The 18726-nt window shown below is 39.9% G+C and overlaps 1 pseudogene; it reads left to right on the top strand.

Annotated features, from left to right (window-relative positions):
• The first annotated feature begins 688 nt into the window (after positions 1-688).
• Positions 689-17552, top strand: LOC119543796 (annotated as a pseudogene).
• The last annotated feature ends 1174 nt before the right edge of the window (positions 17553-18726 follow it).

Genomic DNA, 18726 nt, shown 5'->3' with positions numbered 1-18726 from the left:
TTGAAATTCTTTTCTCTCAGTGTTACATTTTGAATAGCTTCAATTGTTTATGTCTTCAAGTTCAATGATATTTTCTTCTGTAATGTCTAATCTACTATTAACTTAATCCAGTGCTTTAAAAAAATTCATAGTGTGTTTTTCATTCTAAAAGTTTGATTTGGGTCTTTTTTTTAATGTCTTCCATGTTTCCACATAACTTTTTGAGTGTCTGGAATACAGTAATAATAATTGTTTTAATGTCTTTGCTAATCTAACATCTGTATCAGTCTGGGTTGGTATTGATTGGTTGATTTTATACTTATTATAGGTTGCATTTTTGTACTCCTGCTTCTCTGGATGATTGGATGCCCAGCATTGTGAATTTTACCCTGTTGGGTGCTGGAGGGCTTTGTATTACTCTCCTATGTTCTTGAGCTTTATTCCAGGATGCAGTTAAATTACTTGAAACAGTTTTATCCTTTTGGGTTATGCTTTTAATATTTATAATGTAGGACAGGAGCAGCATTTGGTCTAGAGCTAATTATTCCTCACTACCTGTTGGGGAAGTCACAGACACACTTAGCAGCCATCTCCCAGCTCTCGCCTACCCCCACCTCCTTTTCTATTGTTTCAGTATGTTCCACTCCACATCCTGGGGGAGATGTTAGGTCTAATGAAAAAGCCTGACCATACCTTAAACCCAGAAACCATGAGCAAGCAGCCCCAACTGCTCATCAGGGTGGGAACTCTAAGCACAGGGCCCCTTCCCCTGAGTGTGGATAACTACTCCACCACTGGGCAGCACAGATTCGTCTCTCCTCTCCAAGGTGAAGTGGGGCTTGTGGAGCTGCCATACCCTGATCCCGACTGGAGCAGTTGGCCTCCCCGGAAGACCAGCCACGATGGGATCTCTTCCCTTGTTCTTTTGGACCTTTTGTGCTGGGTGAGTAATAAAGTGGGCATTTGCTGAATGCTTCAGCTGTGCCTGAGCCTGTGTTCCCACAACATGTGTAGCAACTCACTCCATGCTACCAAGGTAAGATTACTTAATGAGTAGTCTACCCAGTGCCCCAGGAATTATGAGGATTTTCTAGTCTGGCTGGATAAATAGGCTATTCTTGGCCTTGTGTGAGAGCTAGATGCTATTCCCTTTAATCCTCTTGAATGTTTCTTTCACTTGCGACAGGTGATTTCCTTACAGGCATGCACTGATCAATACGCTGCCAAGTAGTCAAAGGGGACCCTCTGCAAATCTCTGGAGTTTTCTTTTTGCACAGCTCTTCCCTTCTGGTACTCTGTCTTGCAAACTGTAGCCACCTTGGACCTTGGGTCTCCTTGGATTCTGAGTTCCACCTTCTCAACTCAGGTTATTTGCTGGGCCCTGTCTGGATACTTCCACTTTATGCCATGCCTGGGAACTCTCTCAAAGTAGTAAATTAGGACAATTGTAGGGCTTACTTCATTTTTTCCCTATCTCTTTGAGATCACTGTATTTTATTGCCTGCTGTTTTGTGTTTTGAAAATTGTTGTTTAATATATTTTATTTTATTTTATTTTTAATTTTTGGTTGTTTGAGTCAGGAAAGTAAATTCAGTTCCTCTTTTTCATATTGACTGGAAGCAGAAGTTCCAAATAGTGGCTTAGAGAAATGTCAGTGGGAAAAGAGGCCATAGTGCTGGTGGTAGAGTGATAGAAATGTTTGTTGCTCAAATGCTATTAAAGACAGGAAATTATGTTTTTGTCTATAACCAGCAGCCCAAGAATATGGGCTTTGTGGTCAGTGGTTGGAATTCCAGCCTTGCCACTTATAGCTGCCTGAGTTTGCACAAGTGACTTAGCCCTTCAAGCCCCATTACTTTCTCTATGAAAAGAAAAAGAGGAATAGGAATATCTGACTATGGTGTTTTTGTAAGTATTTGATGAGATGATATATGCCAATTACCTACCATGGTATGTGGAATGTAGTTGCTCTAAACAAATATGTAAACCTTTTTAATCAGCCTTTCCTATTCTCCAAAGTCCCCATTCCTTTTGAAATAATTGTGCATGTTTTCTATTGTAGTTTTAAGAGAGGAGCAAAAGGCCTCATTATAAGTTTCTTCAGGAAATAGGACATAGAGTTTGTGTTGCTTTCTTCTTTTATTTCTTCATCATCAAACACCCACTATATAAAAGGAAATGTGCTGCAAACTATGGAATAAAAATATGCATGACGGAGTCCTTGCTTTCTAAGAGCTCACAGACCAGCAAGAGGTGGACAAGTAACCCACAACGTGATAAGATGGCACCATAGAAACATTATGTCTGTTTGCAAAAGAGAAACTTGGCGGCTTGCAGTCTGACAGATAAAAGCACCATGTCTGTATCCAATCTATCTTCAGCTTCTTTTATTGTTTACTTCTTCAATGTCTGATTTATTTCAAGGCTCAGGCTCTGATCCAGCTGACCCTGTCTCTATAGAAACCATTTGATTCTTCCTACTTAGTGTGTTCAAAAGTCACTTTGTGGTAGACCGTATCCTTAATGAGCTGACAAAGCTGGGGCAGAGTTCCCCGAGTCACGGCACCTCATCTGGGGGACTCGTTGCTTCTGGACAAGAAGTGATTACCTGAGGCCCTGACTTTAGAAAGGGATGAAAGGCATCTCTTTGTGAGCTTTCTTTGATCTTGACACTGAAGGCCTAGATGCCATTCTCTTCCAGCTTTTACTAACTCATCACCAACCGATCAATAAGAATTTGGCATAGAGAAGAAAGAAGGACAAGATTCTTCTCCTTCGGGCAGGGAATTAAAACCAGCATAGTTAAAGAGGGCGTTCTTAAGGTGGAGAGAGCACACGACTGGGAGTGAGGAGACCCGGCTTTCAGTCTGATCTTTCTATGTATAACGGCATTAGATAACGACCTTGGAGTTCTTTCATTGTGCTATAATTTATAGCAATTAAATACTATAGTGCTATGTACATCAGTAAGAAAGCCCAATTAAGTGTTATCATTTTTGTAAGTTAAACAAGGTTTTACTTTTTGCAGTATAGCTTTAAATCTGTCTGAGACCAAACAAAATGTAATTTTCCTTCTGACTAAAGGATAGTAAGTAAGTGTTTCTTTCTTTTACTGGTGCTTTAGTGGCAATAGAGGGGAAGATGCTTACAAACCAGACTAGCCTCACCTGAGTGTGGGAAGTCTCGGGTTGTGGACGAGTCCTTTTTGCTCCCACATCTGGTCAGAGGAAATACCCCACTGGCTGGAGATCCAGGGCTCAGTTAGCTCTTCTGGGGTGGATACAAATGGCGATTTGACCCTGTACATCTCCAAACCGTGACTTTAGGGTGTAAGCTTCTTGAGAGTAGGAGCTGGTGCTTAATAAATCCCTGCTGGATGAGGGCTGGACACTCAGAGCCCACCTTAGTTTCTCACAGGCATATGGGCTTTGAAGTCAGATTCCTGTTCTGCCACTACCAGATGTGTAAGTTAATTAACCTCTAAGTGGTTCCGTTGTCTCACCTCTGAAATGGGAATCATAGTTACCTCATTAGGGTGAGGATTACATGAGGTAACTCACATTAAGTCCTGATGTAATGCAAAGGAGCCATCCATTAAGTGGCAGGCCCAAGTGATATTGGTGGGGCTAGGGCAGAGCAGACGATGACACAATTAGTAACTTAATGACATATGTAGAACAGATATTATGGTTTTCATTTCATAGATGAGGAGACTGAGGTTCAATGAGCTGAAGAAACTCGCCCAAGGCCACACAGTTAGGAGGTTGAACCAGTTCCAGAGCTCATGGTTTCAGACCCCTGAGTCCATTGTGTCTCCACAAGGGCAGCTAAGGTGGAGACTGGTTATGATTTGTCCAGAATGTCAAATCTGACCCTGTAATATGGGAATAGTCTCGCCACGGCCTACCTCCCAGACATCCAGGACAAGTAGTCTGTGCCATACTTAAAACAAGGGCCCATCTACAGCTTTTCTTTGAATAGTAAATTGGAGCATTGAGGGTTCTGTGCGTTGTCCTAACCATCTAATGCCCTGTCACGATCAAGAACTTCCATTTTCTGTGAATATCTTCATCCATGTGTCTCTAATTATTCCCTTCAGCTGTATTCCTAGACGTGGATTTACTGGTCAGAGGAAATGGATATTTTTATAAGTTATAATAATGAAACAGGAAATTGCCCTCTTCGCTATTTGTATTAACAAAAAAATAAAAACTTCCATTTTCACATTGCAATTGTTATTCACTTTCAAAACAGGAAATATCCCTTGCAGTAGCACAGTAGCCCTTACTGATCTGGTGGCCTTAGTTTGTGAGGGCTGCCAGAGCAAAGTACCACAAACCGGATGGCTTAAAACAACAGAAAATCTATTGTCTCAGAGTTCTGGAGGCTGGAAGTCTGAAAACAAGGTGTCAGAAGGGCCTTTGCTGTCTCTGAAACCTGTAGGGAAGCATCTGCTCCATGCTTCTCTGCTGGCTTCTGGTGGTGGCTGGCAATCCTTGGTGCTTGGGGCATGACTCAGTCTTTGCCTCTGTTGTCACATGACCACCTTCTTTCTCCATATCTCCTTTTCCCTTCCTATGAGATCACCGGCCATACTGGAATGAGCCCCCTCCCCCCGCAGTGTGACCTCATTTTAACTTGCCTAATTCCATCTGTAATGACCCTATTTCCAAATAAGGTCACATTCTGAGTTACTGGGGATTCGGACTTCAACGTTTCTTTTCTGTGGGACACAGTTTAATCCATAACACTGTCTGATACTTACTCAAAGAAATGACAGATGCTTACATTTTAATCCTCATTGCATAGAAACATAAAAGGTATTCTTCATTACTTTAAAAAAGTGATAATGAACATCCACTGAACACGTTCTTTGTACCAGATATTATACTAGAAGATTGACATACTTACCTAATTTAATCATCACAACATCCATGAGAGATATGGTTTATTATCTGTTTTATGATTTTTCCCAAGATTATATACTTTGCAATGGAAGTAGGATCAGAACCTAGAACTTTTTCAAAGAAGCTTCTTCAAAGCGCCTTCTCTTCACACTATATGACAGAGACTGTCTTAACAAACAAACCAACAAATCAACAAATAGATATTCCATTCCATGTAGTTAATAAAAATTCAACTAAAAAATTTCTTATTGAGATGTTACTCTATGACCAGCCCTGCGCTACAGTTCTAGGCATCTTAAAATCTTGTTACAAAGCCTTAATTATCTCTATGTTTTAAATTGTACAATTTTAGGGGAAAGTTATACTTTACATTGTTCAAAGCCACTCCTTGCATATTTATTAGACTTAATAATTATTTTGTGGAGGTGGAAGATAGAAAGATAAAAAATGATCCAGGCCAAAGAAGGACCTCCATGCACAAGATCCTTGGCTCTATATAAATGGTATTAAGAAAAAGAACATGAGATGGCATGTATTTTATTAGGATAATATACTTAAGGTGTAATATCAAGTTCTGAGCCAAAACCAGGTAACCTAATTTACAGACATTCTTGTATCTCTGTGAAGTAATTTGGGGCCAGAGCAGGCCAGATTAAGCCCACCAGGATAGCTTGTCCATACTCAGCTCCCACTGAGAACAAGCAACAGCATTAAGCTGCAGGCAGATGCTGAGTCACCGACTCTGTAGGTACCCGTATCCCTGCCACCACCAACTGAATGCACAAAGTTGAGATTGGCAGTGTCAATCTGGTCTCCAAGGCCCTTCTGGTTGTTAACCTCAGGACTTCATGATTCAGTCCTACCACAGGACCTGGATTGGCAAAGCACCTGCATGGAGGTCGGCAATTAGCAGTAGCAGATAGGAGAGATTAGCAGGGATACTATAGAGGATGCCCCTTCCTGTTTTTCTAGGACTCCAGTCCTTCTAGCATGACCTTTGGGAGTGTCTGGGAGTCCCCAGAGAGGGAATCGTGTGTGGTTGGAAACAGTTTGCACCTGCTGGTTGCAGCCCTTCACTGCAATCTGCTGCCAGTCACTTACCTGGAGCCATTTTGCTCCCTTGTAGCTGACTCATGAGCCCTGAGAGGCCACAGCTGCACCTTGCTCTGCTGGGCAGTGGGAAAGGGTCTCTCTTTTCTGTTTTGAGTTACACTTAGTTTTGGCTTGTGGACACTTCTTCCCCTTTGACTTAGACATGAAAGCCTCGGGAGCTGGGCCTGGAACAATGAGACCTGACACAGGATTCAGAGAACTGCTCTCCTCCAATGACCAAGGCTTTGTAACTGGGCAAAGTTTGGTGCCTGGCTTTTTGTTTTTTGCTGTTAGGATGAGCACTTTCCTAAAAGATGCTGTAGTTCCTTGTGCAAATAAACCTCAGGAGGACCAAGTTACCCTCTTGCCAGACATACAGATATCTGTATGTGCCAGTAGTGGGGCCCTAATCTACCAGGGGGCCCATTATTTACAAATTATTAATGAAACATCAAACCTACCTTTTACTGTTCTTGAGTGGATATAATATAAAGGATTAGAATTCTAAGATATGCTTATAATCAGAGAAAATATTTATAGGGAAATCTCATAACTCTCTGAACATGACAAGACATGGGGTCAAGGAATGCAAAGGAAGAGAAAAAAACGCCATGGATAATGTGTTAGAGTGGTAGATATAATGGGAAATATTCAATGGATATTTTTTAATCCTTAACAGAGGACATTTTTGCAAAATAGAAAATAATGCACTTGTATTTTGTAAAAAAAAAAAAAAAAAGTATCTTTAAATTTAGCTCTAGAAAAATGAATGCAGACAATAGAAAACTTCATGTTAAACTAGAAAAGAAAACCAACTGAGACGGACTATAGACTATGTAACTAATTGTATCAGTCTCTTTTAACTTTCATTTTCAAGGTTATCACCCTTCAGTGAAGATAAACCCTACTAAAAGCTTGTCAGCTCTTTTTAAGACAGGAAAAAGGATTCGTTTCTCTGCCTGTCTCAAGGAGATAGATGTGGGCATCAGTGTCCTTCTACAAAGCAGTCAAAGAGCTTAAACAAGATGAAGTGGCAGCATGTTGATGAAGTATATTCAGAGGTGACAGCAGCCTTGCCGACAGTGATGTTTTCTTCATTATTCTGCAAACAAGACTTTAGAAAGCTCTTACAATAGGAGAAAGAAAGAAAAAGTGTGCCTTGCTGAGGTTAGAAGTTAGGGATTCATTGTGGCTTGAAGAATCACCAACCATCCTCTGTATTGGATGAGGACATAGAATTTTTTTTTTTTTTTTTTTGCCTGAATGGCAAGAAATACTTTCTTGAAATGAAGAAAGAAAGAGAGAAAGAAGGAAAGAAAAACCATTTAAACATTAATTTAGTGCATTCCAAGAAAGATATGGGAAAGGGGTGGGTTTAGAATCAGAGAGCTCTTTTAGGAGAAATGTTACAATCCCCTTGGCAAAAGATGAACTAGGTAGCTCTTTGAACATTATAGATGGTTAGAGAAGTAAGAGTTTTAAAATATTATCTGGTCCAATTATCTTTTTTTTAAGAGACCCAGAATGTTAATTAACTTACTTGGAGTAACATGGATAAAGTATAGGTAGGGCCAAGACTAGCGCTTTTATTCCTAGTCTTGTAAATTTTATCCTGTTCTATACTGAATATATATTTTGTCATGCAAAATTACAGGTCTCCACAGGTGAGTGCGTATGTGTGTGTGCATGTGTGTATGTGAGAGTAAAAGGAAAAAGGGAGGGAGGGAGGGAAAGAGAGAGAGAGAGAGAGAGAGAGAGAGAGAGAGAGAGAGAGGGAAATGGTATAGTAAAAAGTCTGTTGGGCTAGCCAGTGGCAGCTGCCATTTTTTTCCTCTGTTAAGGCTCCCCCTGCTGGGTAATACTTATCTGGGCATTCTCTCTGAAGTACCCACTTCCTTTTCCTCTGTGTGCTACACTGGAGCCCCTAAGGTGCCAACTACCTCTATCCCTTTCTTCCTTCTTCCTTCTAAACTCTGAATACTCAATGGACAGAATTTTTTTGTTAATGTAAGGTTTTTGGCATAAGCCATCATGGGGTATAAGACTGATTTTAATTCCTTCGACTCGCCTGTTATTTACCCTACTCAGTGGGCTCTGACATCTGTACATAGGACAGTTGGCAGGAATTAGACTGATTTGTGGAATTGCTTGTTGCTTGATGCTTGAGTAGCATTTTAAAATTCATTGGGTACAAAAGGAAACAAAGGGCTATAGCTGCACATCTTTTTTTGTCTTGAGGAAAATTGAACATCTAAGGGAGTCAAAACTCTTGGCAAGAAATTTGTCTTGACTGGTCAGCAGTTGAAATAGGAGTGAGTCTAGTAAACAACCCCTTTGCTATTCTCTTCATTTTGGGGCTCTATCACTTACTTGAATTGTGATGTTGGGCAAGATACTTATCCCTTGAAAAGTTAGTTTCCTCATTTATGAAATGGGGATGATAAGAGTACCTAACTCAAAGGTTTGTTTTGAGTTAAAAAGGAGATAATATATTAATATACCTAACACCATGCTGTCTCAATAATTGTTATTAGTATTCCCTGCTATTCCTTTCAGCAGGAGGCAATACTTCAGGCAAAGGGACTGACAAAGATGAGGAAAAATATTATATTTCCTTATATTTTTAGTCATTGGCAAAGAGGCTTCAAAACATCTAGACTGCTGATTGTCTAGATTATTTTGGAAATCTTAGTGGACAATTAGAACATGGGCAATTAAGAGATTGGAACTGGCTTGGGGAAAAGGGACTTATATGTACATATTAACTTCAATTTTTGCACACTTCATCAATTTATCATGAAAAATGAGGTCATGTTGACATCAGTGCTCAGTTTTGGCTAGCTCTGTACTCCCACTGATGGATCCAGGACTTTGATCCCTTGAAAAGTCCTTTTTTTTCTTCTGATATCTGGAAGTCCCCAGAAATGTGTCACATAGCTCAAAAGCAGATTTGCTTTCCCAGGGAGCTGCTGGGCATTGTGGGCACTGTGGTGTCTGCCACGGTCTTGCTTTTTCTGTTGAGCATCCTGGCATCAAAGGTGTTAACCGTAGCTTCCTTTGTAGTCTCTCGTCTGTAGTTTCCCTCAATTAACAGTCCAGGTCTAGGAACTGTGCTAGGCAGCAGACAAAATAATGTCCTCTTCTTTTTACCCATCCTTGTCTCCAGGTCCCCTTTGGGGAAAAAAGCCCTCTTCATAGGCCCTCTTAGCTTGAGTTCCCATAGCTATGCAAATCCAATTATTTAAAAAGATGCTCAGAGGTCCCGCATTAGAATAGGTTCAGCAAGAACCCTCTCCATCCATAGTGCACACACAAATACATGCACACACATGAACACACACTCAAGCACATTGGGTATTTTTCATTTATTTAGAACTACAAAGTAGTAAATAGCGACCTGGATGTATTTATTTAAGCACCGAGCACACTTAGATTCAAGCCAGTAGTCACATTATTTATGATTCTTAGGTGACACAACTCTATTTAAATTGCAGCACCAATCTTCTGATAGTCTGCCTTCAAAATAACGAAGTTTGTTGGGGGTGAAACAAATTTGTGCGTGTACTATTTCAATATCCAAAAAAACTGTTACTGTTGCTCACATTTTTCCAATGTGTTAGTTATTTTAGAAAGCATCTGAGAAAGTAAATATTTTTATGTTCTGTTTCATTATTAGCTCATTTTTCAGATGTCTGTGTAAAGCATAACAATTAAGGTGTGAGATATGGTGCTAGTGTGAAAAAATCCATTTCCAAAATGAATCACACTGCAGGGCTTATTGCGGTAGCTTTCACCTGATTGATATGGATACACAGATCAACAAGCTTAGCTATTATATCAACTACTGGAAGACTCTAAACTGTTAGCACAAGGGGTACAAAGCAAGTTACTAAACAGTATCATCTGGGAGAATATGATATCTACATACATGACATCAGTTTTGTAATGCTCATATTGTGCCCTGAACAAATTGTAATGCTGCCTTGCTTACACTTTATGAAAGGCATATAGATATATTTGGTAGAACCTTCCAGAACAAGTTTCTATATTTAACCTTTATAGTATCTTTATAGTTCTTTTAACACTTCTCTCTTATATTTATTGATCCTAAAATGAGGGTCTTAAACTTGCAGAGAGAGAATAAAATTTAAAATTCAATATCCTTGGAGAGGGATGTCACCAAGATGGCAGAGTGATATGCTCCAGGGTTTAAACAACAAGCAAAAGCTGGCAGAGCCTTCTTTCTCAGAGCTATAGAAAAAAGTTAAATGCTTGCAGTAACTGGGAGAGAGCCAAATCAAGAAAAAAGTAACTTAAAAACTGTAGGAAAACTTTATAGCACCTTTATTGGCACTTCCTCCACCGCCTCCCTGGCTCAGTGCAGATCTAGCACTTGCTCCCAATGTGGTTCCAGAGGGGGGGCAGAGTAACCCTTATGCACATACTGGAGTGCAAATGTGTCTGTATCAATCTGCCTGTGGTAGCCTGAATGCCTGAACCAGGGTACTTGTCTCAGGCTTCCTGTCCCAGAACTTGTCTTGCGTGTAGAAAATAGCTTCCGGGACAGCTAAAACAGTGTAAGAAACAATCATCACAGCTGCCTGGGGTAAAGGGTTGCTGGCTTTAAGACGCATAATGTAACACGTGGGACTGGGAAGAGGAGCATTCAGATCTGTGTAACCAGGGGAATTCCTAAGGCCATGTGTGCATATCCAGCACAAGAGGCATGCTCAGAAAAAACTAGAGAGGACCCTATTATTTTGCCTAGGGCTGTTCTACAGGCTTATGTTAGGCTGGCTATGTTCTAAGGGGAAAAACCAGTCATCACACAGCCAATCTGCAAAGTCTGTGAAAGGTGTTTCTTTTTCTTTTCTTTTCTTTTCTTCTCTTTCTTTTCAAAAAAATTTTTTTGTTAGCTCCTGGAATTCAAGGAAATCTGTCATAACACTAGCTGGATACAAGCTTAAGGAACAGACACTTCAGTGGCTAAATTCTATAATAACATTTAAATATCAAAATTTCCATAATGTCCAAAATGCAAGAAAAGATTATAAGACACACACACACAAAAAAGCATGGGGTGGGGTGAGGTAAAGATAGCCCATCCAAGGCAAGATAAAACATCAGACACCATCAATGAAGAAGCCCAGACTTTGGGCATACAAGACAAAGACTTTTTTTTTTTTTTTTTTAATCATCATTTTATTGAGATATATTCACATACCACGCAGTCATATAAAACAAATTGTACTTTCGATTGTTTACAGTACCATTACATAGTTGTACATTCATCACCTAAATCAATCCCTGACACCTTCATTAGCACACACACAAAAATAACAAGAATAATAATTAGAGTGAAAAAGAGCAATTGAAGTAAAAAAGAACACTGGGTACCTTTGTCTGTTTGTTTGCTTCCCCTACTTTTCTACACATCCATCCATAAACTAGACAAAGTGGAGTTTGGTCCTTATGGCATTCCCAATCCCACTGTCACCCCTCATAAGCTACATTTTTATACCACTGTCTTCGAGATTCATGGGTTCTGGGTTGTAGTTTAATAGTTTCAGGTATCCACCACCAGCTACCCCAATTCTTTAGAACCTAAAAAGGGTTGTCTAAAGTGTGCGTAAGAGTGCCCACCAGAGTGATCTCTCGGCTCGTTTTGGAATCTCTCTGCCACTGAAGCTTATTTCATTTCCTTTCACATCCCCCTTTTGGTCAAGAAGATGTTCTCCGTCCCACGATGCCGGGTCTACATTCCTCCCCGGGAGTCATATTCCACGTTGCCAGGGAGATTCACTTCCCTGGGTGTCTGATCCCACGTAGGGGGGAGGGCAGTGATTTCACCTTTCAAGTTGGGTTAGCCAGAGAGAGAGGGCCACATCTGAGCAACAAAGAGGCATTCAGGAGGAGACTCTTAGGCACAAATACAGGGAGGCCTAGCCTCTCCTTTGCAGCAACCGTCTTCCCAAGGGTAAAACTTATGGTAGAGGGCTCAACCCATCAAACCACCAGTCCCCTATGTCTGTGGTCATGTTAGCAACCATGAAGGTGGGGTAGGCAAATACCCCTGCATTCTCCACAGGCTCCTCAAGGGGGCACTACATCTTTTTTTTTTTTTTTTCCTTGTTTGTCTTTTTTCTTTCTTTTTTTTTTTTTTTAATTTTCCCTTCTTTTTTAAATCAACTGTATGAAAAAAAAAGTTAAAAAGAAAACAAACATACAATAAAAGAACATTTCAAAGAGACCCTAACAAGGGAGTAAGAAAAAGACAACTAACCTAAGATAACTGCTTAACTTCCAACATGTTCCTACTTTACCCCAAGAAAGTTACATAATATAGCAACATTTCAGTGAACTTGTTCCTACTACATCCATCAGAAATTAACAGACCATAGTCATTTCTGGGCATCCCCAGAACGTTAAATAGCTTATCTGTTCTTCTTGGATTATTGTTCCCCCTTCCTTAATTGCTCTCTACTGCTAGTTCCCCTACATTCTACATTATAAACCATTTGTTTTACATTTTTCAAAGTTCACATTAGTGGTAGCATATAATATTTCTCTTTTTGTGCCTGGCTTATTTCGCTCAGCATTATGTCTTCAAGGTTCATCCATGTTGTCATATGTTTCACCAGATCTTTCCTTCTTACTGCTGCGTAGTATTCCATCGTGTGTATATACCACATTTTATTTATCCACTCATCTGTTGAAGGACATTTGGGTTGTTTCCATCTCTTGGCAATTGTGAATAATGCTGCTATGAACATTGGCGTGCAGATATCTGTTCGTGTCACTGCTTTCCGATCTTCCGGGTATATACCGAGAAGTGCAATCGCTGGATCGAATGGTAGCTCTATATCTAGTTTTCTAAGGAACTGCCAGACTGACTTCCAGAGTGGCTGAACCATTATACAGTCCCACCAACAATGAATAAGAGTTCCAATTTCTCCACATCCCCTCCAGCATTTGTAGTTTCCTGTTTGTTTAATGGCAGCCATTCTAACCGGTGTTAGATGGTATCTCATTGTGGTCTTAATTTGCATCTCTCTAATAGCTAGTGAAGCTGAACATTTTTTCATGTGTTTCTTGGCCATTTGTATTTCCTCTTCAGAGAACTGTCTTTTCATATCTTTTGCCCATTTTATAATTGGGCTGTCTGTACTATTGTCATTGAGTTGTAGGATTTCTTTGTATATGCAAGATATCAGTCTTTTGTCAGATAGATGGTTTCCAAAAATTTTTTCCCATTGAGTTGGCTGCCTCTTTACCTTTTTGAGAAATTCCTTTGAGGTGCAGAAACTTCTAAGCTTGAGGAGTTCCCATTTATCTATTTTCTCTTTTGTTGCTTGTGCTTTGGGTGTAAAGTCTAGGAAGTGGCCTCCTAATACAAGGTCTTGAAGATGTTTTCCTACATTATCTTCTAGGAGTTTTATGGTACTTTCTTTTATATTGAGATCTTTGGTCCATTTTGAGTTAATTTTTGTGTAGGGGGTGAGGTAGGGGTCGACAAGGCTTTTAAAAACTGTCTTAAGTGTGCACACAGAACTACAGGAAAAGGTAGACAAAGAACTAAAGAAAATCAGGAACATAATATATGACCAAAATAAAAATTTCAAGAAACAAACAGAAAACAGAAAAAGGAAAAAGACAGATCTAAAGACCACAAGAACTGAAATAAAAATCTCCCTAGAAGGCTTCAACAGAAGATTAGAGCTGGCAGAAGAAAGAATCAATGAACTTGAAGATAAGACAATTGAAATTATTCAGTTTGAGGAGCTAAAACAAAACAGTTTGAAGAAAAGTGAGCAGAGACTAAGAGACCTGTGAGACACCATCAGCTGTACTAATATACACATAATGGGAGTCCCAGAAGGAGAAGAAAGAGAGAAAGAGGAAGAAAGAATATTTGAAGAAATAATGGTGGAAAACTTCCCAAGTTTAAGACATGAATATACACATTAAAGAAGCTCAACAAGTTCCAAACAGGATAAACTCAAAAAGAGCCACAACGAGACACATTATAGTCAAACTGTCAAATGCCAGAGACAAATAGTATATCCTGAAAGCAGCAAGTGAGAAGCAACATGTCATGTTCAAGGAACCTCAATATGATTAAGTGCCAATTTCTCACTGGAAACCATGGAAACGAGAAGACAATGTGATGACATATTTAAAAGACTGAAAGAAAAAACTGCCAACCAAGAATTCTATATCTAGCAAAACTGTCTTTCAAAAATGAGGGAGAGGGCATTTTCCAACAGGAGTCAGGCTTTCTGTGTTTCAGGACTGCCATGGGGACAGACAACTTGGCTACCATGGGGGATCCTGCCTCGACAGGTTTTCCAAGCCAGCCTTTACTGGGGAAGCCCCAAAACAATATGATGCCCCAGACTTCGCAAAGGAAATGACAGCACCATCTAACTTTGGCCAAGGAGAAGCCTGGTTTAAGCTCTCCATTCCAGTTGGAAATGACCAGCTGTATATTCCCAAGGCCTGTTACTAAAATTACTTCCCATCCTGGAAATGTGGTCAGACACAGGCCATCTGAGGAGAACTTGGAGAAGCTACAGCAGGTGTCGTGGTAGAGCAGACTGGAGGGCCTCCAGGCATGCAGCAGTGCAGAAGAACCTTTAAGTACCCTGGAATTCCCACATGTCTTAGAATTAATTGTACCAGGTTGTCTCACTGAGACCCTGGGCCATACTGTTGGCAGAAATCTTCACATTGGTCCTGAGCCCACCTCTGGCAGTTCTGCAGATTGTGTAGACCAGATCATCAGGGTCTCTCAGAGCCCCTCAGCAGATGACAGGTAACATGATGATGTTAGGAGGCAGGCATGGAAAGTGAAGAGAGCAAGGGAGAGACTGGTTGAGGCCTTAAAGGTAGACAGGCTGACACAGGAGGCAGAGCAAATTGGAGGCCCAAAAGAAAAATCCTGAAAAGTAGGTGAAAAAAGTCATGATGAGTGTGCCAGTTTGAATGTATTATGTCCCCCCAAATGCCATTATCTTTGATATAATCTTGTGTGGGCAGATGTATCAGTGTTGATTAGACTGTAATTCTTTGAGTGTTTCCATGGAAATGAGCCCCACCCAATTGTGGGTGATGACTCTGATTGGATAATTTCCATGGAGGTGTGACCCCACCCATTCAGGGTGTGTCTAAATTAAATCACTGGAGCCATATAAATGAGCTGACAAAGAGAAGGAACTCAGTGCAGCTGAGAGGGACAGTTTGAAGAGGAGCTACAGTCAAGAGGGACACTTTGAAGAATGCACAGAAGCTGAAAGTGTAGCTGCAGATAAGAGACAGTTTGAAGATGGCCATTGAAAGCAGATTCTTGCTCTGGAGAAGCTAAGAGAGGACAAACACCCCAAGAGCAACTAAGGGTGACATTTTTGAGGAACTGCAGCCTAGAGAGGAATGTCCTGGGAGAAAGCCATTTTGAAACCAGAACTTTGGAGCAGATGCCAGCCACATACCTTCCCAGCTAACAGAGGTTTTCCAGATGCCATTGGCCATCCTGCATTGAAGGTACCCGATTGTTGATGCATTGCCTTGGATACTTTATGGCCTTAAGACTGTAACTGTGTAACCAGTTAAACCCCCTTTTATAAAAGCCAGTCCATCTCTGGTGTTTTGCATTCCAGCAGCATTAGCAAACTAGAACCATGAGGAAACTGAGATTGACCTTTGAAAAGAAGTTCAATAAGCAAAAAACCCTGATTTACAATAGCATGTCTGTGTCATACCCATCATATTTACTTGCTCTGAACTAAGAACTTCATGTTATACTCAAACTCTTTTTTACTAAACTCATTGATAGACACAAAGTAAAAAGAGTACTTTGATTTGGTAGTACAAAGTTGTCATTCATGTGAAAAAGGAGGTCTTTGCTTTTCAATGTACATCCTAACTTTAAAATTTCCATTTACCAGGATCTTAGTTCATTTTTTAAGTTTTTAAAAAGTTTATTATGGCACTTGTGCAGTAGCTGAACATGGGAATTCTTTCCTCCTTGTTTTTTTGAAGCAGTTTTGAAGGTTGGATTTGAGCTACAAAATGGCAGCCTGGAGCATGTTTGCCCCTGTTACCCCAGCCGTGTCTGGCTAAGTCACAGCTCTTCCCTCTCACTTCCAAGCACAGAGAGATGAGATCCCTGGGAGACATGGTGTTTGAAAGTCCAGGCTAGCTGATCACAAAGTTCTTTAAAGGCTCTCAGCACACCAGAAGTGACCAAGAGCTCTTGGCCAGGTGAACAACCACTGCCTTGACCTGAATGTCATGACCGCAGCCTCAGACCTGCTGCCCTTCACCGCACCTATAGCCCAGTGAGTGCTCTGGTGCTGGCCAGGGAGGTGGGAACATTCTCGGTGGCCATTGAAGAAGTCTTGAAGAATAGAACCATAAAAAAGGCAAAGTGAAGAAATGTTGGATTTGAATCTGATAGTGGAGGTTCCTTTGAAGGTTTTAAAGGTTTGGTTGTACCTTCTGGAGGAGGAAGGTTTTCGGGACTTGGTAATGGCACTGGAGTGAAGCCATTAGAAGGACTATCAAATGGAAATAGCATAGCTACTGCCCCTTCCTTTACCAGTACAAGGACAGCAGCAGAGACCAGGGCACCCTTTGGTTCTGTTACTGCAAATGGCCCGACCTCCTTGGTTGAGAAAAAGATTTCAAATCCCCAAACTAATGGTGACAGTCAGCAGCCCCACTGCTCTGCTTTTGCTTTGAGTGAAGCCTACCATGGAAATACCTATCCCAAGCAGCTAGCTGCACTAAACTGCTCCATTCATGATTAGATAGTGGAGGACTTGAACACAAACCCACTCTGTGGTCTGATGCCTATCTTTAAAGACTATGAGAAATATTTAGCAAGTATTGAACAGTAACATGGGAACAGTGGCAGTAGTTTTTCTCAAAGGGAAACTAACAAAATGTTGATTGTAACACAGTCTCCTTCCCTATCAACAAAATTACAGCAAGAATTAGCATTTTTGTTTCACGGCAACAAAACTGAGAAAACAACTGAAAAGATGAGGTTGTTTCTGAAAAGAAAGTGGACCCATCACTAGGAGCGACAAGTGCTTCATTTAATTTTGGCAAGAAAATTGATAGCTCTGTTTTGGGCTTGCTAAGCTCTGGCTCCCTGACTGGATTTTCAGTTTCATATGGAAACACCAGCTTATTTGGCAAAGATGTTACCCAGAATAAGCCAATTTCTTTGCCATTTCACTGAAACATTGGAGAACCAAGAAGAAAGTGGCAATAATGAATGCAAAGGTAGAGGTGAAGTAGAGACTGATGAATCACCCAAAATAGGAGTTAATGAAGTAAAAGAAGATGATGCTTCTTACTCCAAAAAGCAACATGTTGCTGAATGTTCTGATTTTACACAATATGCCACATACATGGACAGGGAAAAACAATGTACTTTTTGTTTGTGTTCCCAATCCACCAGTTGATGAGAAGAATGCCACTGCTCCAATTACCATGTTAGCTGGGGTGAAAACAAGTGAGGATGCAGATGAGTTGCACAAAATTTTACTGGAGAAAAGGGAAATCTGAAAACATAAAGTTTTCTGAGGAATCATTGCCAAGGTGCTGCTACCCACACTGTCCCCTTAAACTTTAGTCATATTTTCCTTCTCTTCTCTTTTGACATTGTAAGAACTTATAGATAACTTAAAAACCTTTGTGATATGGCCAATAAAACCTTTAAATGTTAAAAAAAAAATGAGGAAGAGATTCAGACATTCCAGATAAAGAAAAGTTGAGGGTGTTTTTCTCTGGCCCTACAAAAATGCTAAGGTAGTTCCTCAGATTGAAAGGCAATGACACTAGACAGTTGATTGAAACTACATGAAGAAATAAAGATCTCAGTAAAGGTAGCTTTATGGGTAAATAGAAATGCCAGTATTGCTGTACTTTTTGGTTTCTAACTCCAGTTTTCAATTGTTACATGATCTAAAATGCAAATGAATAAGAAGTAAAGATAAATTTATGGTTCTATACACACAATATACAAAGATATAATTTGTGACTAGAACAACATTAAGGTGGGGGGATGTATGGGTATGAGAACATCATTTGTATACTCTATTGAAATTAACTTGGTATCAAATCAATGAGATTTTTAAAGTTTTAGAACGATAAACTTAAGTTCCATGGTATCCACAAAGAAAATATCTGAAAAATATGCACAGAAGGATATGAAAAGAGATTCCAAAGTGTTCACTCAAAAGATCAACTAAATACAAAAGTAGACAATAATGGAAGAATTGAGAGGCAAAAAATGTACAAGACTTACAAAAATAAAATAGAAAAATGGTAGAAGTCTTGCATTATCAGTAGTTACTTTAAATGTAAACGGATTAAATTCTCCAGTCAAAAGGCAGAGACTGATAGAATGTATTAAATAAAGATCCAATTATATGCTGTTTACAAGAGACTCAGTTAAATTCAAAGACATAAGTAGGTTGAAAATGAAAGGATGAAAAAAAATACTCCATGCAAATAGCAAGCAAAAGAGAGTGGGGGTGCTATACTATCATTGGATAAAATAGACTTTAAGTCAAAAACTGTTACAAGAGACAAAGAAGGATATATATTTATAAAAGGGTCAATTCATCAATAAGATATAACAATTATAAGCAGGCACTTAACAACAGAGCCCCAAAATTCATGAAGCAAACATTGGAAGAGAGAAATACATGTTTCTACATAAGAGTAGGAGACTTCA

This window comes from Choloepus didactylus, chromosome 9, assembly GCF_015220235.1.
Source record: "Choloepus didactylus isolate mChoDid1 chromosome 9, mChoDid1.pri, whole genome shotgun sequence".
Classification (NCBI taxonomy): domain Eukaryota; kingdom Metazoa; phylum Chordata; class Mammalia; order Pilosa; family Megalonychidae; genus Choloepus; species Choloepus didactylus.
Note: the sequence above shows the minus strand (reverse complement) of the source record. Positions and strands in the feature narration are given on the sequence as shown.